Below are 26,348 nucleotides of genomic sequence, written 5' to 3' on the forward strand. Positions count from 1 at the left end.
ACCCATCTGGTACTAGCCAGGCTCAACGTTGCTTAACTTCGGTGATCTGACGGGAACCGATGTGCCACCATGATTATGCCGTATAACCCCGTAGTATAAATATAATAGTGTGTGCGTGTGTGTGTATATATATATGTGTATATATATATATATATATATATATATATATATATATATATTATAATTATACTTATCAAGCCATTTTAAGAATTTTTTAAGCAAAATTTATATATATATGTATGTATATATATATATATATATATATATATATATATATATATATATATATATAAATTTTGTTTAAACAATTCTTAAAATGGCTTGATAACTATAATTATAATAGTGTAGGTATAGAAATATTTATTTATACCTACACTATTATAATTATAGTTATCAAGCCATTTTAAGAATTTTTTAATCAATATATATATATATATATATATATACACACACATATATATATATATATATAAATTTTGCTTAAAAAATTCTTAAAATGGCTTGATAACTATAATTATAAGTGTAGGTATCGAAAAAAATAAACTCTATTTAGTGTTTATTTTTTTCGATACCTACAGACACTAATGTTTCATGCTTACGCAATCATCAGTGTAGGATGACAATTCCTGTCGGTCGGGAATTTGCTTATATGTGTGTGTGTAAGAGAGAGAGAGAGAGAGAGAGATAGAGAGAGAGAGAGAGAGAGAGAGAGAGTTCCATACGGACTCGGAAACGGCGGCGCTGATTTTAAAAATTTTACACGAAAGTACTTGATGTTTCTGTGAGATTTCTTACGTAGGTTTTTTTTTTTATCGGAATGCATCCGATAAGTATGGAAAATCGATAATCGAAAAAAACAAAAAACAATCGTCCGATGCTGACCAAAAGTTAACACTTTTATACAACCTAACTAATGCTGGGACGGTTAATCGGAATCGAAATTGGGAGTCAGAAAAATCGGAAAATTTGAGAGTACCGGAATCGATATCGGAAAAGTTGATGCCTATTTTTCGATGCCAAAACGATTTTTTTAATTGTCTTTTTTATTTGATTTTGTTTAAAACAAAATCTTCCATTGCTGGTAATAATGATAAAATAATAAATATTTATTGATTTTAAATTATCAGTAAAGTTAAAATTGATAGGTCATCCTCCAAAAGTGTATTTTGATGTTTAGGAAAATATCTGCATATTTAACATATGTTTTTTTTTTGTTTTTTGTTTGTTTGTTTTTTTTTTTTTGCGAAAATCGGGGTAAATAAAAATCTTGTAGTTTAATAGAGATTTATTAAGAATCGGAATCGGAATCGGTAATTGTATCGAAATCGGGAAAAATATTGGAATCGTGCCATCACTAAACCTAACATCACAAGTGCATTTGAAAATTTTTATCACCGCACAAGCAGAAGTATTATAAAGTATTCAAAATATAAAATCTATTTTCTTCCAACATGGCTAACGTCACACACACACACACACACACACACACACACACACAAAATACACACGCACACGCACGCATATATGTGTGTGTACGTATGTGCTTCTCTCTTGTGATAGTCTTCTTATTATTTTGTTTTTGATTTTATAGGGGTGCAGCATCTTACCTGATGCCAGACAATCAACCACAATTGCTGTCACTCCAACCGAGAGAGCTTTTAAAGATTCTTACAGTTCCTTTGACCGCCATTGTTTGTATTTTTCTTGCACTTGGTTCACCGGGTATATTAAACAGATAATTGTTGAATTTTTTTTTTCACGAGTCCAGTTGCTCCTATAACTACTGGAATGTTGATCTTCTTAAGATTCTTCTTTTTATGAGACCTCGGCATTGCCTTATCTTCTTCCTCTAAGCTCTGTTAAGGCCAGCATCCTTAGGCAAACTTACTTCCACTAGGGTTACTACTTTCTCTCTTTTGTCCCATATCACTATATCAGGTTTAACAGCTCCGTTTTCTGAGTACGTAATTGTAAGAATTTCATATTCATAATGTATGGTGTATGACTTATTTCTAACTGTTTCTTCCGGTATATGCTACCACGACTTGCTGCAACACTGAATATTCAGCGTTTTACAGGTTTTCCAGTGGAGATATGTGCACACGCCATTGTGTTGCATTGTATAATAGCGTCATCCAGCAGAACTTTACAATTGGATGTCACGTGGTACAAACTCTCTATTTCTTTCTGGCACTCGTTATTGCTGAGACCAATTATCATTTAAAATGCTTTAGTAATCAAGCATTAATCTTGGGAAGCCAGTATAATTCTCTTCTGGTCATAGTGAAACAATCCACTTTTCAGCCAGTTTCGGACGCGCGCACACCCACACCCACACACGCACGCGCGCACACATACACGCACACACGCACACACACACACGCACACACACACACACACACACATATATAGTAAGTTATGAAAATATATATGGCAATTATTAAATATTTAAATATTTTCATATTTTAATAACTTACTACCTAGCTCTGCCTATGTATTGAGCACTGCTGAAGTAAATAGTGAAAAATTTACGCATAAGATTATATCTTCGTATATTAATTTATGTGATTAAATGAAGTAATCATATATATATATATATATATATATATATATATATATATATATATATATATATATATATATATGAGAGCAAATAGTTAATAAAACATGTTAAAAAACACTTTGAAAAAGAGTTAAAAACATAATTTAATCTGAAAAGGAAGCACTTAATAAGTGGATAGTCCTTAATCCGCGGAGTTTCGAAGAAATACTTTCCTTCTCATCATAGGGTAGGAATTAGCACAATGCGGGATCGGATTTTGCAAACCAAAGTATTTGATGAAACTGCAAGTAAGTAATATATATATATATATATATATATATATATATATATATATATATATATATATATATATATATATCAAGCTCCCTTCTTTGGGTAGAGCACTGTCGTAAATAATCTCACCCGCTATTTAATTGGCTGAAAAAAGCGATTCTCGCTGTTTATTTATAAATAAATGGTTGAGCACTATAAAAACTGGTGGATGAATGTTTGTTTAAAAAAATAAACATTTGGCGATGTTATTTGCCGGCACCGCTCCTGTGGGTCGAGAGGTAGAACTGCTGACTATAAACGCGATGATTTTAGGTTCAATCCTCTGCTGTGGAGAGGTGGTAGTCTAGCGGCACTGATGAGCTGTGATACAAGGAAACAGGACTGTATGTCGATGACTATATATATATATATATATATATATATATATATTAGTGATGGGCCGATTCCAATATTTTCCTAATTTAGATACAATTAACGATTCCGTACTAAATCTCCGATTCCGATACAATTACCGATTCCGATTCTTTATAAATCTCTGAATATTTAACTATAAAGTTGTTATTCCCCCCCTCTATTACCGTAACAAACACAAGTTAAATGTGTACATATTTTCCCAAATATAAAAATACAGTTGAGGGATGATCTATCGACTCTGGTTTTATTGCAGATTAAAATCAATAAATGTTTAATATTTTATCGTTACTACCAGCAATGAAAGATTTTTGCTTTAAAATAAATTAAATAAAAAAGGCAATCAAGTTCGTTTTTAGCATTTAGGTATAAATTTTTCCAATTCCAATATTCCCATATGTTACGATTTTTTCCAATTCCCGATTCCGAGTAATCGTTCCAACGCTAATATATATGGGAACGGTTAGAATTTTAAAAAGATATCTTGGTTGGAGTGAATGAAATAGTGGATGATTGTATAGCATCCGGTAGGTTGTCCGTCCCCAATATGTGTATCTATATATATATATATATATATATATATATCTATATCTATATGTCTATAAAGTGAAAATGCGTGTGTGTGTGTGTGTCTGTCTGTCTGTCTGTCTGTGTACATTTCGCTACACAATAACTCTGTCAATTTTCGATCAAATTTGACCGTTAAGAACTTTACAAAACTCTTCCGCAAATTTGGGGTCTATACACTTGAAATCTTTGATGTAGATTCTCTGGACATGGATCAAACTTTATAAATTGGTTTGAGCCAAAACAATAAATATTATAGGGTCAAAATTGGGGCCAAAGTTAAAAAAAATTATATCTGCGGTTTTTTCTGAATTTCTCAGCCAATTTTTGGTCTAAATATTTGAAATTTTATATAAAGTGTATTCAGACATAGGACAAGCTTTTTAATTATTATTTTTTTTGCCGAAAATTTGGCTGCCAAGGGGTCAAAGTTCAAAAGATTTGACTTTTGCGGTCTCCAGCAAACTATTAAGCCAATTTGGGGCTAAACATTTGAAAGTATACATAAAGTAAATTCAGACATGCAGCTAGCTTTCAAATCAGGTCATTGTAATTTTAGATGTAGGTTAATTGGATATGGGTAAAACATTTATTCTTGATTTGAGACAAAAGATAAAGGGTAAAATTTGGGGTCAATGTTTAAAATTTTTTTACCTCTCCGGTCTTTACCAACTTTTCTGTATGGTAGTTAATGAAGTCTATTATATAGAAAGGCACACTTTTTAGTATATACATATGCATATAAAGTTATGAACAGTACCTAGGACCCGAGCAAAGTCGGGCTGAACTGCTAGTATATATATATACAGTGATGATCATATTTATTGGCACGGTAAAATAAAAGTTAAATTTTGTCTAATAAATTCTAAAAAAAGGGATTAAATTAAAGAAAATAACAAAGTATATTATGTATTTTTAACTGGCCTTTCCGATGCAGCAATCGGATTTTAGAAAAAATAAATAACAAAAACGGATTACAAAGATTTCCCCAATCTCAGTACCCTGTATATCAAATTTTGAGGTTGTAGACTGAAAATTGACAGAAATATTGTGTAGGGAAATGTACACAGACAGACATACACACAGAAAGACAGACACTTTCACTTATATATATATATATATATATATATATATATATATATATATATATATATATATTAGCATGGATGCCCGGCGTTGCCCGTGTATTTAGAGGTGTATGTTGGGTAAAAAAAAAGCGGTAAATTTGTTTTAACTTTGACCCCTATTATGCCCCCTTAAAATTTATTGTTTTGGGCTCAAATCAAGTTATTAAGTAAGATTCATGTTCAAGGTGTGACGTTATCCCTCATTGGGGAGCTTTAGAACTACGCTGACATAGCTAACCTTTCCCGGCTGACGCCAGATAACCCGAGGATTTACAATAGAGAATATAAATATATATATATTTTATTTCATGTCAAAGTAGATATTGTTTGAAACCAGAGAAATATATTTTGAAGTGAAAGTTGATGACAGGAAACTTTAAGCATAACATTGTCTGGCATCTGACCTTAGAGGGTCGTGAGAATTAGTATGTCTGTAGAACTCAAATTCCAAGATACTGGAATTGCGCACACGCAGAAACCTGTGGCTTTTCGATTTCGTGGCGAAATCTTATTGGCTGGGGAAACTTCCACCCCATCCACATACCTCACTATATATTCGACTGTCGCGCGAAATTTAGTTAGAAGAGAAGGAAGAGAGTTTTGAGAGATTGCTTGTGGATCTCAGGGAGAACAGATCGTATAGAGACGTGACCCATTTACTGCCTCATCCACCCGTCTGACGCTGTCTGTGGAGAGATTTGAGACTTTAAAAAACTTACTAAGAACTGAATGATATTTGTAAAAACATTTGTACATAAGTTTGTGAAATCAATAATGTAGAATAGAGTTTAACGTGTTCGTTTTTCTTCCTGCCTACGGCTTTGATATTCGCTTTCAGCATACAGGATTCAATGTAACAACCCTCAGAGAAGAACTAGACGATACGAGCCGAGATTTCCAGATGGACAAGGGTTCTAGCGAGCTTTATCAGTGAGGGGTTACACAACGAACCTATCCCTAAAATTCAGTGTGCAGATCCAAAATTGTCGGAGGAGTTTAGTAGAGTTCTCAAAGTTCAAATCGTTGAACTTTGATCACTTAATCGCCAAATTTCTGGACAAAAACCGATCACATCAATTTTCCCAAATCTCAGTACGATGTATATCAAATTTCGAGTCTGTAGACTAAATAAATTTTATTGCGTAGGGAAATGGACACACACACACACAGACAAACACTTTCACTTTTAGAGATATATAGATATATTTACATATGATATGACATTGATATATATATATATATATATATTATTTGGAGGTAAACAGTTACATATGGTCGTTACAAATAGACATCTCTTTCAGTCAAAGAGACATCTTCATACGACCTGGAACCTCTCGACGCCAAAAAGAAACAGATGGCTATTTGTAGCGACCATATGTAACTGTTTACCCCCAAATAAATAATAAATAATATTTTGCTCTTTTTATTGAGCACTATTTAACAACCTCGTTGTCTTCACTAGTACTGACTTTTGAACGCATCAAACCTATATATTTCTCGTTTTAATTGGGCTACGCAACGAATAATACTATTAAGATATGGAGAGGAAAAAACGTATGTGAAAAAAAAAAGAAAGAAAAACCTACGTAGACATTGTTAATTTCATCCAATTAGTGTGTCTGGCAAATTATTTTACAGGTCGGGCCTTTTGGCTTGTGTGGTAATAAAACTTCCTAAATGGACTTGTAATGTTAGACTATGTAAGGTTTTAACTTTGGTCAAAATTGCCTGCTGTTTCCTTCATCGAATTTTTTCGATTATTGATTATCGATACTTATCAAATACATTTTTATGCACACCTATCCAAGAACACCTTCGGGCACATAAAGTACCTTTGTGAGAAATTTCGTAAAAATTGGCCGAGCCGTTTTCCAGTTCATAGGGAACGAACTTACACACACAGTGATAAAGTCCATTATATATATATATATATATATATATATATATATATATATATATATATATTTATATATATATATATATATATATATATATATATATGCGCGCGGATACTATGTTTACTACGTATGATCGTATAGCATACTACCGGATGCCATACAATCACCCACTATTTCAGTTATTTAAATTCTTACAGTTCCTTTGAATGCAATTATTTGTAGTTCTCTTGCGCTTGGTTCACCGGGTATAATCGACTGGTAGTTTCTGGAATTCTTTTTGATGTCCAATTGCTCTTATGATTACTGGAGTTATGGATATCTTCTTTAGATTCCAGTTTCTTTTCATATCGTACGTAAGGTACTTTTTCCACCTTTCCCCTCTCATCTCTTTTAAGCTCAGTATCGTTACGGACACTTACTAAACTCAGGGTTGCTACTTTGTCCTTATTCTTTCATATCACTATATTAGGCTTAATATCTCCGTTTTATAAGTACGTAGCTCGAGGAATTTTATGTGTTCCTGCTTGGGTAAAATCCCTTCAAAGCGTATTGAGATTATATGAGGAAAATAAAGCTGTGTATGCATTACAAATGTTTTTTTTTCTGTTTCTTATGTTATACATTAGTGCACTAGGAGTAATTTCGCGTTAAAAGTTTATTTACTTTACCCATTTGAACAAGAGAAAATCATGATTGAAATGTGTATGTCTCGTGTAAATAGCCAATGAGGAATATGAAATATGGTCGACGTTCAGTAGACCGACAGGTGATCAAAAAGTCAGATCAAGCGTACCGGAAAACGAAATGTATCTCCCAGGTTCTAAAATTAAAACTGTGTATGTCTCTCGATGTCGGCTGTGAAGTGATTAACGACACCGCCTGACAACCTGAGTGTTCCAAGTTCGAATCCAGTTCGTGTCACAAAAATCATTTTAACTTAGGATGTTGGCAACCTTCATGTGGATCCTTCCTGTAAGTACCTAATGTCTTTCTGGAAAGAATTCTCACTCGACAAATACCGGGGAAACCAATGCCAACAATAGAATCTTATTGCCCGTTCGATATGATCAAGATGAGAAGCAATAGAAATTGCACTTTTTACATCAGAGTTTCTTCTCCAAGATTCCTGTTTAACGAGAGTCAAAATACCTCATACATATTTCGTATCTACCTGAAACTACTGGGTGTTCCAAACTGTTGCCGTCATTTCGCAGGCCAATAATTTTGTCAATTTTCGTTGAAATGGCTTCAAATTTTCACAGCATGTATCGAAAAAGATCCAGATTTTATGTTTAATGTTTGACATTTATCACTTTTCAGGTTGTGAAATGTCATTCACTTCAAAAGAAAAGTCATTTTGCAGGTTGGAACATGCTCGAAAACGGCTATCCAAGACTGTTCAGCGCGCCTTCTTTACAAAATTTGCCAACAAACATGCACCAACGAGTAAACACATTTGGACCTGGCACCAAAACTTTAAAGAGGAAGCCTGCTTATGCAACGCTAAAGGATGTCCTCCTTCCCTCTTCCTGCTTACGTTGAAGAACTCAGAAAATTACTGCCGCACTGGAGAATGTTACTAAAGAAATGCAGCAGCGTGTTTGGCACGAGTTTGATTACCGACTTGACGTGTGCAGAGTCAGAGGCGGCGCTCATATTGAACATTTGTGAAAATTATGAAATCTGTCATAGAACCTACAGTTTTTTTTCTTTGAAATTTTATCAACTAAAACTTACGATATTCAACATAAAGTTTGTGCAGTTTCATTAAGATGCATGAATACTTTCCGAGATTTTGGCATTTAAAATAACGTCAATTTTTTTTTTTTTTTTTTTTACATATCCTGTATATTATCGCTTATCATTTTTTTTTTTTGTTGTTATTTTTTATATTTTACATTCGTTGAGAGGAGGCTTCATAATTTGTGCATTTATTCTTATTTGCGGACTGTTATCCTCATTTTCATAGTTGTTATTGTTTCACCACGTTTCGGCCAACTCATCCTCTGGCCTTCTCCAAGTGATTAATCGCACCAGGATAAGAATGCTGCGTCTTGTAACTTATCCCCAGCGATTTTTCCCTTCAATAGTTGTTGTCTCATCACATTTTGACCAACTAATGGTCTGCTTGGGTAGGATTAAAACCGCTATCTTCAGACAATGCTCACATGGAACTCTAGAAACTCAACGCCTCTATCCACTATGCCAGTCGTGTACTATATGTTCGTTTGTGATAATATAACCTGACTAGGCATTATCTCCTCCATTGAGCCTCTCACATAAATAGCAATACTAAACAAGCGTGCCACAGAGATAGCAAGAAATATGACGTTTTCACCACAGGGTCTATCTTAGGTCACGGGCCCCAGGTATGACGTCACAGGACGAGGGAGAGGAAACAAAGGAAAAATACAAAACAGACGACTTGTTATAAATAATAAGTCTAAGTGTATTACACAAAAAAAAAAGATACAATAAAACACTAATTCCTTGTTACATCAAAGTCGTTTGAGTGCGAACACCGTAAAGGTCCGTGTTTGTGATCGTGGTGGTAGAATTGAAGAGTAGATGCGGCGCGGCAGTTGTGGGGGGGGGCGTACTCGATCGGCACGCCTATCTCTCTCTCTCTCTCTGGTTGACTCTCCCTTTTTCTTCATTGCTCCCAAAACTCCGTTTTTTATATATCTTTGGCCAGTCCGTTGCAATACAGCCTTTGACCTGAGGCGGCTGATACGCATTGAGTTAGATATTACTCTTCCATTCATACGTATCAAGTTTTTCAACCGGTCAATTATCAGGTCTCTCGCCCAACATTCAATACCATATTCATACCTATCAAATGTCAACCCGTTCAACTTTTCTATTGTGTTCTCCGATCTATTTTTAGCGATGATGTTCTGTTTACAAAACTTAGACCTTTTCTCTTTTTTATTGTTTAACTCTCTTTACTTTACCAATTAGTATCAGTAATTCTTAAACACATGATCCAGGTTCGATTTCTCGTTCCGCATTTTCCAATCATTTACCTCAGACACTTTATAGTGTTAGAGAAAGAGCCGGCAGATATATCGAAATCTTCCAAAATAGTACCTTGAAGAGTGGGATCAACATCAGCGTGCAAAGTGTTTTCTGGAGAACTATATCTATCTATCTATCAATCTATCTATCTATCTATCTATCTATCTATCTATCTGTTTGCCTGTCTCTCTCCCTCTCTCTCTCTCTCTCTCTCTCTCTCTCTCTCTATATATATATATATATATATATATATATATATATATATATATATACCTGCAAATAATAACCTCCATTACACTGGACGTATTCTTTGAATAAGGGTGGTTATTTTTTATCATAATGTTGAACTCTGGATGAACTTTTAGCATTAAGTGTTTTTCATATTTATCTTCGTTTTTTTTTTTAGGCTTTGTGACTACAAATGATAAAACTTATAGGTTTCATCCTATGAAATAACCAGCAAATACATAGAAATGTTCAAACTTTTAATGTGACTATCTGATTATTTTGCTAACAGTTTTTCCTCTGATGAGAAGAAATAGCATTCGTTGAAATTCCGCGGATTAAGGATTACCTAGCTACCAGCTTTGGATTATTCTGCCGAATAATAAAAACGTTTTGTAAACTTCTACTTTACCGCTCTGTTCATATATATATATATATATATATATATATATATATATATATATATATATATATATATATATATATATGGTACTGTAATCGGCTGTCGATTCTTTTGATCACGGTTAATGTGAATATTAAGCATGTTAAGATGGTGGTTTAATTTAACGATCATTAGCGCCATTTTTTTTTGTTACATTTCTTTCTTTGTTCTAATCATAAGATCAGAAATCTTTCTTTAATTTAAATAAATAGCCGATAATGGTAAGCACGTTTTATTGCAACCTCAGGATTTTGGGCAATTTGTAGTCTGAAATCATTTATACGGTTTTATGTGCTGTTATTCCCTAATTTTTAAAGTATTACTATAATTATGGGTGCAACGCTCTTTTAGCGGCACTTAATTATTCCTAATATAGCTATTCAATAATTAGCCGCGTATCCCAGATGAGAAACAACATAAGAACACCGCAAAGAGAAACAAGAAAGAAAAAAAGAAAGAAAGAAAGAAAAAAAGATACATAAATATAGTTCACAAGAAACGCAGTTGGAAACGAGGAAGTCAGACCCCCTCCCCCATCAAAAAAAAAAATAAATAAATGAGACGCATACACATACTCTTACACAAGCACGGATACACGGTCATGCGAATGCCTGCACATGCAACTATGTGCACGCAAACACTTACACCGGAAATTATTTACACGCGCATGCATAAATAAAAGCAAGCTAATTCCAGCAACGGATACGTAAAGTAAAAAAAAAAAAAAAGCGGAAGTTACACATCTGCGTAAGGTTTTCGGCCATATGTGAATGTCACTTCGCATGCGCCCGATTAACTACAGAGATTTTGATGGTGGGGTAGGAAACACACACACACACACACACACACACACACACACACACACACACACACACACACACACACACACACACACACATATATATATATATATATATACTTCATCTACATACATATATTCACGGTCAATCACATCTATTAAAAGAATATGCTATGCAAACTCGTCAGATAATTAGCATCTGTCTCTCGTTGCATGCATACATACACACATACCGACTCTCTCTCTCTCTCTCTCTCTCTCTCTCTCTCTCTATATATATATATATATATATATATACATATATATATATATATATATGTATATATATATATATAGTGAATGAATGATAAAAGTCTATACTCCCAAATTCAATGACCATCTTAAAATTAATTCTTTAAATTCAGTTGACATTTACAAATCTTGACAGTATCTGTTTCGTGGCAAAAAATGGCGTGATGTAAACATATTATATGGTATTTACAGTTTCTTTTCTAATTTTCGGATTTTTAATCATGTCAAAACGCAATTTCCGTTAGAAGGAGTGATTTTTTTCTATTTCTTCTGATGACTTAAGGGCGAAATAGATTCACCAATTGATAAAATAATTTAGTGATTGATTTTTGTACGTTTGGACATGATTAAAAAATCGGAAACTTGAAGGAGAAGCTATAATTACCCTATTATTTGCTTACATTACATTTTGCACCATTGCTATTTCTTATTGGCATTATGTAGATTTTCAACGTAAATGGAGACGCTCTGATACTATTGTACCTATTTACTATGCCTCCCCACGGGACAGAGTTAGACACCAGGGTCGTTTTTTAACGTGGAGAAAAGGTACAAAAATAAAAATTGTCTCAGTCGTGAAGGATTTCTCCTCCACCGAAAGAGAACAAGAAATGGAAGTGCAGCATCTGAAGAACAGATACTACACTTTGATCTTGACCAAATATTATTGTCTTGACTGATATTATTGTAGCTCTTGATAAAACTGCAAAAATGCTTATCCAAGCTAGCACGAACGCCCGGCAAAGCCCGATCGTAAAGCTTAAATATGGCATTTTAATCCTTGCAGATTTCGTATATATTATTATAGAGTTAATATTCTGTCGATTTTTATATATTATAAAGTTGCGATTTCAAATATATATATATATCCATATGACTTGGGTGAATCAGCTTGAATCGAAAGCGAAACCAAAATTTATGGAAAAAATATGTATCCATAAATATATAACTTGAGTACCTTCAACTATAATCGAAACCGAAACCAAAACTTATGAAGGATCCTTAATAATATTATTTATATAAAAAAAAATGACTTGAGTGCCATCAGCTATAATCGAAACCGGAACGAAAACTTATGAAGAATTCTTGGGAAAATAATTTATTACACGCAATGAAAGTCCATAACACGAACGTAAACGTGAAACGCTAAATAAATAACACACCCACACACACACACACACGCATATATATATATATCTATATTTTTATAAAGTAATAGGGTTCGTGTGTTTCTGTCTGTGTGTACAGCTCTCCATCATCAACGAAATATAAAGGAGGTAAGAGGGTAGATCTCTCCTGGTAGAGAAACATTAGAACCCATTTTAGGATGTTTCTGTTATAGGAGACATAAGAATCTATGCCTAATTTCTTTATATACTAGTCTACAAACCACCCCCATATCGAATGACTTATGCTCATTTGCATATCACATTATATTAAATCTCTTTAACTAATTACCTCCACCTTATTACATATTGGAAATATTCTAATCATTTCAACTGTACTATTTACAAAATCTATTTAACATTTAATTATTTAATATATTTTCATTTAATTTTATATTCGATTTATTTCACCTTACGTATATTATCAAAACAATTCATTGGCGAGCAAAGCTTTATGTTTTGGGATTGTATTGAAAATGTAATGGAAATTTCAATTTCGTTCCGTTTTAATCTTTTATATTTTACTTGCCAATATTATTGAAAGAATACAATTCAACTATCGTAATTTTATATAAATAAACAAAAACAAATATTTTAAAATAAAACTTTATTAAAAAAGAAATAATTTTATTTTTAAATGAAAAAAATCAATTTAGTAAAATTATTGTATTAAACACCCCCAGCCTTGTCAGCAAACCTGTAAACCTATAAAAGTTAACATTTCGAATGTAAACAGTGATTTTTCGATTTTCTTAGCGCTTGCCGCAATTAAAGACAATTAAAACGGAACTAACTTTATTTCCATTCTATTTTTTAAACAACCCCCAAAACATAACGCTCTCTTCCAGTTATAGCCAATTTTTTTTTAATTAAATAAAACAGGTCAAAATAAACAGATAAGCGCATTTTCTTTTACATTTTTCTTACAACCAACGTTGTCATTTTAACCAACTGCAGGATACCGTTACTTTTGTGGGGTTGTTTTGAAAATGCCACGGAGATTATAATTTCGTTCCAATTTAATCTTTCTGGTCGAGCCTATTTCGAAAGCCTGTCTTATCATAGATTTGAACTACAAATAATTTATTACATTTTGATTATTACTATCTTAAGACTTAAAGCTTATATTTATTTCATTTTTCTATTTATATATTGAATTAGTTATTTCCAGTCTTATTTAAACTTAGTGCTTTCTTTAAACCGGATGAACCTTTTATAAAAATATGAGTTTAACGTAAAGAACACGAACAAGGTTTTATTCAACTGAATTTCTTCCAGTTTACTAACAAAATATATAAATTTAAAAGAGATATCTATATTTTTATAAAGTAATAGGGTTCGTGTGTTTCTGTCTGTGTGTACAGCTCTCCATCATCAACGAAATATAAAGGAGGTAAGAGGGTAGATCTCTCCTGGTAGAGAAACATTAGAACCCATTTTAGGATGTTTCTGTTATAGGAGACATAAGAATCTATGCCTAATTTCTTTATATACTAGTCTACAAACCACCCCCATATCGAATGACTTATGCTCATTTGCATATCACATTATATTAAATCTCTTTAACTAATTACCTCCACCTTATTACATATTGGAAATATTCTAATCATTTCAACTGTACTATTTACAAAATCTATTTAACATTTAATTATTTAATATATTTTCATTTAATTTTATATTCGATTTATTTCACCTTACGTATATTATCAAAACAATTCATTGGCGAGCAAAGCTTTATGTTTTGGGATTGTATTGAAAATGTAATGGAAATTTCAATTTCGTTCCGTTTTAATCTTTTATATTTTACTTGCCAATATTATTGAAAGAATACAATTCAACTATCGTAATTTTATATAAATAAACAAAAACAAATATTTTAAAATAAAACTTTATTAAAAAAGAAATAATTTTATTTTTAAATGAAAAAAATCAATTTAGTAAAATTATTGTATTAAACACCCCCAGCCTTGTCAGCAAACCTGTAAACCTATAAAAGTTAACATTTCGAATGTAAACAGTGATTTTTCGATTTTCTTAGCGCTTGCCGCAATTAAAGACAATTAAAACGGAACTAACTTTATTTCCATTCTATTTTTTAAACAACCCCCAAAACATAACGCTCTCTTCCAGTTATAGCCAATTTTTTTTTAATTAAATAAAACAGGTCAAAATAAACAGATAAGCGCATTTTCTTTTACATTTTTCTTACAACCAACGTTGTCATTTTAACCAACTGCAGGATACCGTTACTTTTGTGGGGTTGTTTTGAAAATGCCACGGAGATTATAATTTCGTTCCAATTTAATCTTTCTGGTCGAGCCTATTTCGAAAGCCTGTCTTATCATAGATTTGAACTACAAATAATTTATTACATTTTGATTATTACTATCTTAAGACTTAAAGCTTATATTTATTTCATTTTTCTATTTATATATTGAATTAGTTATTTCCAGTCTTATTTAAACTTAGTGCTTTCTTTAAACCGGATGAACCTTTTATAAAAATATGAGTTTAACGTAAAGAACACGAACAAGGTTTTATTCAACTGAATTTCTTCCAGTTTACTAACAAAATATATAAATTTAAAAGAGATATCTATATTTTTATAAAGTAATAGGGTTCGTGTGTTTCTGTCTGTGTGTACAGCTCTCCATCATCAACGAAATATAAAGGAGGTAAGAGGGTAGATCTCTCCTGGTAGAGAAACATTAGAACCCATTTTAGGATGTTTCTGTTATAGGAGACATAAGAATCTATGCCTAATTTCTTTATATACTAGTCTACAAACCACCCCCATATCGAATGACTTATGCTCATTTGCATATCACATTATATTAAATCTCTTTAACTAATTACCTCCACCTTATTACATATTGGAAATATTCTAATCATTTCAACTGTACTATTTACAAAATCTATTTAACATTTAATTATTTAATATATTTTCATTTAATTTTATATTCGATTTATTTCACCTTACGTATATTATCAAAACAATTCATTGGCGAGCAAAGCTTTATGTTTTGGGATTGTATTGAAAATGTAATGGAAATTTCAATTTCGTTCCGTTTTAATCTTTTATATTTTACTTGCCAATATTATTGAAAGAATACAATTCAACTATCGTAATTTTATATAAATAAACAAAAACAAATATTTTAAAATAAAACTTTATTAAAAAAGAAATAATTTTATTTTTAAATGAAAAAAATCAATTTAGTAAAATTATTGTATTAAACACCCCCAGCCTTGTCAGCAAACCTGTAAACCTATAAAAGTTAACATTTCGAATGTAAACAGTGATTTTTCGATTTTCTTAGCGCTTGCCGCAATTAAAGACAATTAAAACGGAACTAACTTTATTTCCATTCTATTTTTTAAACAACCCCCAAAACATAACGCTCTCTTCCAGTTATAGCCAATTTTTTTTTAATTAAATAAAACAGGTCAAAATAAACAGATAAGCGCATTTTCTTTTACATTTTTCTTACAACCAACGTTGTCATTTTAACCAACTGCAGGATACCGTTACTTTTGTGGGGTTGTTTTGAAAATGCCACGGAGATTATAATTTCGTTCCAATTTAATCTTTCTGGTCGAGCCTATTTCGAAAGCCTGTCTTATCATAGATTTGAACTACAAATAATTTATTACATTTTGATTATTACTATCTTAAGACTTAAAGCTTATATTTATTTCATTTTTCTATTTATATATTGAATTAGTTATTTCCAGTCTTATTTAAACTTAGTGCTTTCTTTAAACCGGATGAACCTTTTATAAAAATATGAGTTTAACGTAAAGAACACGAACAAGGTTTTATTCAACTGAATTTCTTCCAGTTTACTAACAAAATATATAAATTTAAAAGAGATATCTATATTTTTATAAAGTAATAGGGTTCGTGTGTTTCTGTCTGTGTGTACAGCTCTCCATCATCAACGAAATATAAAGGAGGTAAGAGGGTAGATCTCTCCTGGTAGAGAAACATTAGAACCCATTTTAGGATGTTTCTGTTATAGGAGACATAAGAATCTATGCCTAATTTCTTTATATACTAGTCTACAAACCACCCCCATATCGAATGACTTATGCTCATTTGCATATCACATTATATTAAATCTCTTTAACTAATTACCTCCACCTTATTACATATTGGAAATATTCTAATCATTTCAACTGTACTATTTACAAAATCTATTTAACATTTAATTATTTAATATATTTTCATTTAATTTTATATTCGATTTATTTCACCTTACGTATATTATCAAAACAATTCATTGGCGAGCAAAGCTTTATGTTTTGGGATTGTATTGAAAATGTAATGGAAATTTCAATTTCGTTCCGTTTTAATCTTTTATATTTTACTTGCCAATATTATTGAAAGAATACAATTCAACTATCGTAATTTTATATAAATAAACAAAAACAAATATTTTAAAATAAAACTTTATTAAAAAAGAAATAATTTTATTTTTAAATGAAAAAAATCAATTTAGTAAAATTATTGTATTAAACACCCCCAGCCTTGTCAGCAAACCTGTAAACCTATAAAAGTTAACATTTCGAATGTAAACAGTGATTTTTCGATTTTCTTAGCGCTTGCCGCAATTAAAGACAATTAAAACGGAACTAACTTTATTTCCATTCTATTTTTTAAACAACCCCCAAAACATAACGCTCTCTTCCAGTTATAGCCAATTTTTTTTTAATTAAATAAAACAGGTCAAAATAAACAGATAAGCGCATTTTCTTTTACATTTTTCTTACAACCAACGTTGTCATTTTAACCAACTGCAGGATACCGTTACTTTTGTGGGGTTGTTTTGAAAATGCCACGGAGATTATAATTTCGTTCCAATTTAATCTTTCTGGTCGAGCCTATTTCGAAAGCCTGTCTTATCATAGATTTGAACTACAAATAATTTATTACATTTTGATTATTACTATCTTAAGACTTAAAGCTTATATTTATTTCATTTTTCTATTTATATATTGAATTAGTTATTTCCAGTCTTATTTAAACTTAGTGCTTTCTTTAAACCGGATGAACCTTTTATAAAAATATGAGTTTAACGTAAAGAACACGAACAAGGTTTTATTCAACTGAATTTCTTCCAGTTTACTAACAAAATATATAAATTTAAAAGAGATATCTATATTTTTATAAAGTAATAGGGTTCGTGTGTTTCTGTCTGTGTGTACAGCTCTCCATCATCAACGAAATATAAAGGAGGTAAGAGGGTAGATCTCTCCTGGTAGAGAAACATTAGAACCCATTTTAGGATGTTTCTGTTATAGGAGACATAAGAATCTATGCCTAATTTCTTTATATACTAGTCTACAAACCACCCCCATATCGAATGACTTATGCTCATTTGCATATCACATTATATTAAATCTCTTTAACTAATTACCTCCACCTTATTACATATTGGAAATATTCTAATCATTTCAACTGTACTATTTACAAAATCTATTTAACATTTAATTATTTAATATATTTTCATTTAATTTTATATTCGATTTATTTCACCTTACGTATATTATCAAAACAATTCATTGGCGAGCAAAGCTTTATGTTTTGGGATTGTATTGAAAATGTAATGGAAATTTCAATTTCGTTCCGTTTTAATCTTTTATATTTTACTTGCCAATATTATTGAAAGAATACAATTCAACTATCGTAATTTTATATAAATAAACAAAAACAAATATTTTAAAATAAAACTTTATTAAAAAAGAAATAATTTTATTTTTAAATGAAAAAAATCAATTTAGTAAAATTATTGTATTAAACACCCCCAGCCTTGTCAGCAAACCTGTAAACCTATAAAAGTTAACATTTCGAATGTAAACAGTGATTTTTCGATTTTCTTAGCGCTTGCCGCAATTAAAGACAATTAAAACGGAACTAACTTTATTTCCATTCTATTTTTTAAACAACCCCCAAAACATAACGCTCTCTTCCAGTTATAGCCAATTTTTTTTTAATTAAATAAAACAGGTCAAAATAAACAGATAAGCGCATTTTCTTTTACATTTTTCTTACAACCAACGTTGTCATTTTAACCAACTGCAGGATACCGTTACTTTTGTGGGGTTGTTTTGAAAATGCCACGGAGATTATAATTTCGTTCCAATTTAATCTTTCTGGTCGAGCCTATTTCGAAAGCCTGTCTTATCATAGATTTGAACTACAAATAATTTATTACATTTTGATTATTACTATCTTAAGACTTAAAGCTTATATTTATTTCATTTTTCTATTTATATATTGAATTAGTTATTTCCAGTCTTATTTAAACTTAGTGCTTTCTTTAAACCGGATGAACCTTTTATAAAAATATGAGTTTAACGTAAAGAACACGAACAAGGTTTTATTCAACTGAATTTCTTCCAGTTTACTAACAAAATATATAAATTTAAAAGAGATATCTATATTTTTATAAAGTAATAGGGTTCGTGTGTTTCTGTCTGTGTGTACAGCTCTCCATCATCAACGAAATATAAAGGAGGTAAGAGGGTAGATCTCTCCTGGTAGAGAAACATTAGAACCCATTTTAGGATGTTTCTGTTATAGGAGACATAAGAATCTATGCCTAATTTCTTTATATACTAGTCTACAAACCACCCCCATATCGAATGACTTATGCTCATTTGCATATCACATTATATTAAATCTCTTTAACTAATTACCTCCACCTTATTACATATTGGAAATATTCTAATCATTTCAACTGTACTATTTACAAAATCTATTTAACATTTAATTATTTAATATATTTTCATTTAATTTTATATTCGATTTATTTCACCTTACGTATATTATCAAAACAATTCATTGGCGAGCAAAGCTTTATGTTTTGGGATTGTATTGAAAATGTAATGGAAATTTCAATTTCGTTCCGTTTTAATCTTTTATATTTTACTTGCCAATATTATTGAAAGAATACAATTCAACTATCGTAATTTTATATAAATAAACAAAAACAAATATTTTAAAATAAAACTTTATTAAAAAAGAAATAATTTTATTTTTAAATGAAAAAAATCAATTTAGTAAAATTATTGTATTAAACACCCCCAGCCTTGTCAGCAAACCTGTAAACCTATAAAAGTTAACATTTCGAATGTAAACAGTGATTTTTCGATTTTCTTAGCGCTTGCCGCAATTAAAGACAATTAAAACGGAACTAACTTTATTTCCATTCTATTTTTTAAACAACCCCCAAAACATAACGCTCTCTTCCAGTTATAGCCAATTTTTTTTTAATTAAATAAAACAGGTCAAAATAAACAGATAAGCGCATTTTCTTTTACATTTTTCTTACAACCAACGTTGTCATTTTAACCAACTGCAGGATACCGTTACTTTTGTGGGGTTGTTTTGAAAATGCCACGGAGATTATAATTTCGTTCCAATTTAATCTTTCTGGTCGAGCCTATTTCGAAAGCCTGTCTTATCATAGATTTGAACTACAAATAATTTATTACATTTTGATTATTACTATCTTAAGACTTAAAGCTTATATTTATTTCATTTTTCTATTTATATATTGAATTAGTTATTTCCAGTCTTATTTAAACTTAGTGCTTTCTTTAAACCGGATGAACCTTTTATAAAAATATGAGTTTAACGTAAAGAACACGAACAAGGTTTTATTCAACTGAATTTCTTCCAGTTTACTAACAAAATATATAAATTTAAAAGAGATATCTATATTTTTATAAAGTAATAGGGTTCGTGTGTTTCTGTCTGTGTGTACAGCTCTCCATCATCAACGAAATATAAAGGAGGTAAGAGGGTAGATCTCTCCTGGTAGAGAAACATTAGAACCCATTTTAGGATGTTTCTGTTATAGGAGACATAAGAATCTATGCCTAATTTCTTTATATACTAGTCTACAAACCACCCCCATATCGAATGACTTATGCTCATTTGCATATCACATTATATTAAATCTCTTTAACTAATTACCTCCACCTTATTACATATTGGAAATATTCTAATCATTTCAACTGTACTATTTACAAAATCTATTTAACATTTAATTATTTAATATATTTTCATTTAATTTTATATTCGATTTATTTCACCTTACGTATATTATCAAAACAATTCATTGGCGAGCAAAGCTTTATGTTTTGGGATTGTATTGAAAATGTAATGGAAATTTCAATTTCGTTCCGTTTTAATCTTTTATATTTTACTTGCCAATATTATTGAAAGAATACAATTCAACTATCGTAATTTTATATAAATAAACAAAAACAAATATTTTAAAATAAAACTTTATTAAAAAAGAAATAATTTTATTTTTAAATGAAAAAAATCAATTTAGTAAAATTATTGTATTAAACACCCCCAGCCTTGTCAGCAAACCTGTAAACCTATAAAAGTTAACATTTCGAATGTAAACAGTGATTTTTCGATTTTCTTAGCGCTTGCCGCAATTAAAGACAATTAAAACGGAACTAACTTTATTTCCATTCTATTTTTTAAACAACCCCCAAAACATAACGCTCTCTTCCAGTTATAGCCAATTTTTTTTTAATTAAATAAAACAGGTCAAAATAAACAGATAAGCGCATTTTCTTTTACATTTTTCTTACAACCAACGTTGTCATTTTAACCAACTGCAGGATACCGTTACTTTTGTGGGGTTGTTTTGAAAATGCCACGGAGATTATAATTTCGTTCCAATTTAATCTTTCTGGTCGAGCCTATTTCGAAAGCCTGTCTTATCATAGATTTGAACTACAAATAATTTATTACATTTTGATTATTACTATCTTAAGACTTAAAGCTTATATTTATTTCATTTTTCTATTTATATATTGAATTAGTTATTTCCAGTCTTATTTAAACTTAGTGCTTTCTTTAAACCGGATGAACCTTTTATAAAAATATGAGTTTAACGTAAAGAACACGAACAAGGTTTTATTCAACTGAATTTCTTCCAGTTTACTAACAAAATATATAAATTTAAAAGAGATATCTATATTTTTATAAAGTAATAGGGTTCGTGTGTTTCTGTCTGTGTGTACAGCTCTCCATCATCAACGAAATATAAAGGAGGTAAGAGGGTAGATCTCTCCTGGTAGAGAAACATTAGAACCCATTTTAGGATGTTTCTGTTATAGGAGACATAAGAATCTATGCCTAATTTCTTTATATACTAGTCTACAAACCACCCCCATATCGAATGACTTATGCTCATTTGCATATCACATTATATTAAATCTCTTTAACTAATTACCTCCACCTTATTACATATTGGAAATATTCTAATCATTTCAACTGTACTATTTACAAAATCTATTTAACATTTAATTATTTAATATATTTTCATTTAATTTTATATTCGATTTATTTCACCTTACGTATATTATCAAAACAATTCATTGGCGAGCAAAGCTTTATGTTTTGGGATTGTATTGAAAATGTAATGGAAATTTCAATTTCGTTCCGTTTTAATCTTTTATATTTTACTTGCCAATATTATTGAAAGAATACAATTCAACTATCGTAATTTTATATAAATAAACAAAAACAAATATTTTAAAATAAAACTTTATTAAAAAAGAAATAATTTTATTTTTAAATGAAAAAAATCAATTTAGTAAAATTATTGTATTAAACACCCCCAGCCTTGTCAGCAAACCTGTAAACCTATAAAAGTTAACATTTCGAATGTAAACAGTGATTTTTCGATTTTCTTAGCGCTTGCCGCAATTAAAGACAATTAAAACGGAACTAACTTTATTTCCATTCTATTTTTTAAACAACCCCCAAAACATAACGCTCTCTTCCAGTTATAGCCAATTTTTTTTTAATTAAATAAAACAGGTCAAAATAAACAGATAAGCGCATTTTCTTTTACATTTTTCTTACAACCAACGTTGTCATTTTAACCAACTGCAGGATACCGTTACTTTTGTGGGGTTGTTTTGAAAATGCCACGGAGATTATAATTTCGTTCCAATTTAATCTTTCTGGTCGAGCCTATTTCGAAAGCCTGTCTTATCATAGATTTGAACTACAAATAATTTATTACATTTTGATTATTACTATCTTAAGACTTAAAGCTTATATTTATTTCATTTTTCTATTTATATATTGAATTAGTTATTTCCAGTCTTATTTAAACTTAGTGCTTTCTTTAAACCGGATGAACCTTTTATAAAAATATGAGTTTAACGTAAAGAACACGAACAAGGTTTTATTCAACTGAATTTCTTCCAGTTTACTAACAAAATATATAAATTTAAAAGAGATATCTATATTTTTATAAAGTAATAGGGTTCGTGTGTTTCTGTCTGTGTGTACAGCTCTCCATCATCAACGAAATATAAAGGAGGTAAGAGGGTAGATCTCTCCTGGTAGAGAAACATTAGAACCCATTTTAGGATGTTTCTGTTATAGGAGACATAAGAATCTATGCCTAATTTCTTTATATACTAGTCTACAAACCACCCCCATATCGAATGACTTATGCTCATTTGCATATCACATTATATTAAATCTCTTTAACTAATTACCTCCACCTTATTACATATTGGAAATATTCTAATCATTTCAACTGTACTATTTACAAAATCTATTTAACATTTAATTATTTAATATATTTTCATTTAATTTTATATTCGATTTATTTCACCTTACGTATATTATCAAAACAATTCATTGGCGAGCAAAGCTTTATGTTTTGGGATTGTATTGAAAATGTAATGGAAATTTCAATTTCGTTCCGTTTTAATCTTTTATATTTTACTTGCCAATATTATTGAAAGAATACAATTCAACTATCGTAATTTTATATAAATAAACAAAAACAAATATTTTAAAATAAAACTTTATTAAAAAAGAAATAATTTTATTTTTAAATGAAAAAAATCAATTTAGTAAAATTATTGTATTAAACACCCCCAGCCTTGTCAGCAAACCTGTAAACCTATAAAAGTTAACATTTCGAATGTAAACAGTGATTTTTCGATTTTCTTAGCGCTTGCCGCAATTAAAGACAATTAAAACGGAACTAACTTTATTTCCATTCTATTTTTTAAACAACCCCCAAAACATAACGCTCTCTTCCAGTTATAGCCAATTTTTTTTTAATTAAATAAAACAGGTCAAAATAAACAGATAAGCGCATTTTCTTTTACATTTTTCTTACAACCAACGTTGTCATTTTAACCAACTGCAGGATACCGTTACTTTTGTGGGGTTGTTTTGAAAATGCCACGGAGATTATAATTTCGTTCCAATTTAATCTTTCTGGTCGAGCCTATTTCGAAAGCCTGTCTTATCATAGATTTGAACTACAAATAATTTATTACATTTTGATTATTACTATCTTAAGACTTAAAGCTTATATTTATTTCATTTTTCTATTTATATATTGAATTAGTTATTTCCAGTCTTATTTAAACTTAGTGCTTTCTTTAAACCGGATGAACCTTTTATAAAAATATGAGTTTAACGTAAAGAACACGAACAAGGTTTTATTCAACTGAATTTCTTCCAGTTTACTAACAAAATATATAAATTTAAAAGAGATATAAATAATAAAATAAAAAGGTTATGTAATTTAAAAGAAATACACGTACTCACAAAAGCAGAACTTTTTTTACACATTTTTTTCTTTAAAACCATAACAATGAGACTAACAATTACCTAGATCTTAGTAATTATTTGTTTTAATAGAATGTTTTAATTGTACTGTTTACTTAGTTAACCTAAGTTGGTATTACATTTATTTTACATTTACTTTTTTTTTTTAATTATTACTTTTAGACTGTGACGTTTACACCCGGAAGTAATGAGTCACACGTAGGTCGCTTTTATTCATTCCTTTTGGTCAAGATCAAAGTGTAGTATCTGTTCTTCAGATGCTGCACTTCATTTTCTTGTTCTCTTTCGGTGGAGGAGAAATCCTTCACGACTGAGACAATTTTTATTTTTGTACCTTTTCTCCACGTTAAAAAACGACCCTGGTGTCTAACTCTGTCCCGTGGGGAGGCATAGTAAATAGGTACAATATAATTGTTTATAATTGTACTATTCAGAAATATTATTTATAGTTCGTCCATTTCAGTTAGTATACATTTCCTTTACGCTTAATTAATTTACAATCATTAATATCGTTAAACAATTCCGTTTAAAACCGAAATTATGCCACCCAAACGAAGTAGAAACGAAAGTGAGGAAGAAAGAATGGAAAGATTGGAAGCTAATAGACTAAGAGTTGCTGCAGTTCGCTCCAATGAAAACAATTCAGATAGAGAAAGACGTCTAGAACTTAACAGGATACGTCAAAGAGAAAGGAGAGCAAGACTGTCAGATTTGGAAAGAGAAACCCAACGTGAAGCTGACAGAACTAGACATGCTGTAAGGCGGTTAAATTCATCACAAGATGAAATTCAAGAAAGGCAAAGATATGCACTGGAAAGAGAAGCAATATTACGATCGAATGAATTATATGAGGTAAGTAGACGTACACAAGGTCAGTTGAGAGTGGCTCAACGACATCAGAATGAATCGGAAACCCAACGAAGCTTTCGCCTATACCAAGGGCAACAACGAGAGGCTGCATGGAGAGAGAGTATGACTTTGCCCCAGCAATTGACAGAAAACGAGGCAGCTAGACAACGAATGACTGCTTTGAGACACCATGAAATAGAACACTGCAATAGAAAAGGATTGCTCTACAACAAAAATGACTCTCTCACTACAGCTGATACAGGAAAAATGGACAAAGTATGTCAACATTGCTCAGCTGTAAAATTTAAAGGAGAAACCCCTGGTTGTTGTTGTTCTTCTGGCAAAGTTGTGCTTGATAGCTTTCCACCACTGCCTCAGTTGCTTCAAGATTTGCTCTCCGGCAATGGTCCCATCTCTAAAGATTTTCTGCAAAATCTACGCAGTTATAACAATTGTTTTGCAATGACATCATTTGGTCACAAAATTGTGGCAGTACATGGGTGGAATCCTTCTTTTAGAATTCGAGGCCAGGTTTGCCACCAGATTGGGAGTCTTTTACCACCTGAAGATGAAACAGCAAAGTTTATTCAAGTCTACTTCTTGGATAGTCTGGAAGAGGAACTACATAATCGGGGACGTGACAGTAGACTCAATAGAGACATTCTCCAAAGTCTGACTGAATTTTTACATGAGAACAACAGCTTCATTTGTCAGCTGAAAACAACAAAGGAGAGGATTGAAGAAGAACACTTGGTAGAACATAAAGTTGTCATAAGGGAAGACCGAAGGCCGCAAGAAGAGCATCCACGGCGATTCAATGCTCCAACAACAACGTATGAGATTGGAATATTAATGGAGAATGAACCAACAGCTAACCGGGATATTGTCTTGCGTTTTAGAAATGATACATTAAAATGGATCTCCGAACTACATCCCCTCTACGATACTTTAATGTACCCGTTAATGTACCCCTATGGTTCTCCATCTTACAACATCTACATGAAGGCATCCAATGGGCGAAAAGTTACCCAACAGCAATTTTATTCGTACCATTTAATGACTCGGCCTGGAAACTATT

Source organism: Euprymna scolopes, chromosome 12 (genome assembly GCF_053919585.1).
Source record: "Euprymna scolopes isolate OS-2025 chromosome 12, ASM5391958v1, whole genome shotgun sequence".
Classification (NCBI taxonomy): Eukaryota; Metazoa; Mollusca; class Cephalopoda; order Sepiida; family Sepiolidae; genus Euprymna; species Euprymna scolopes.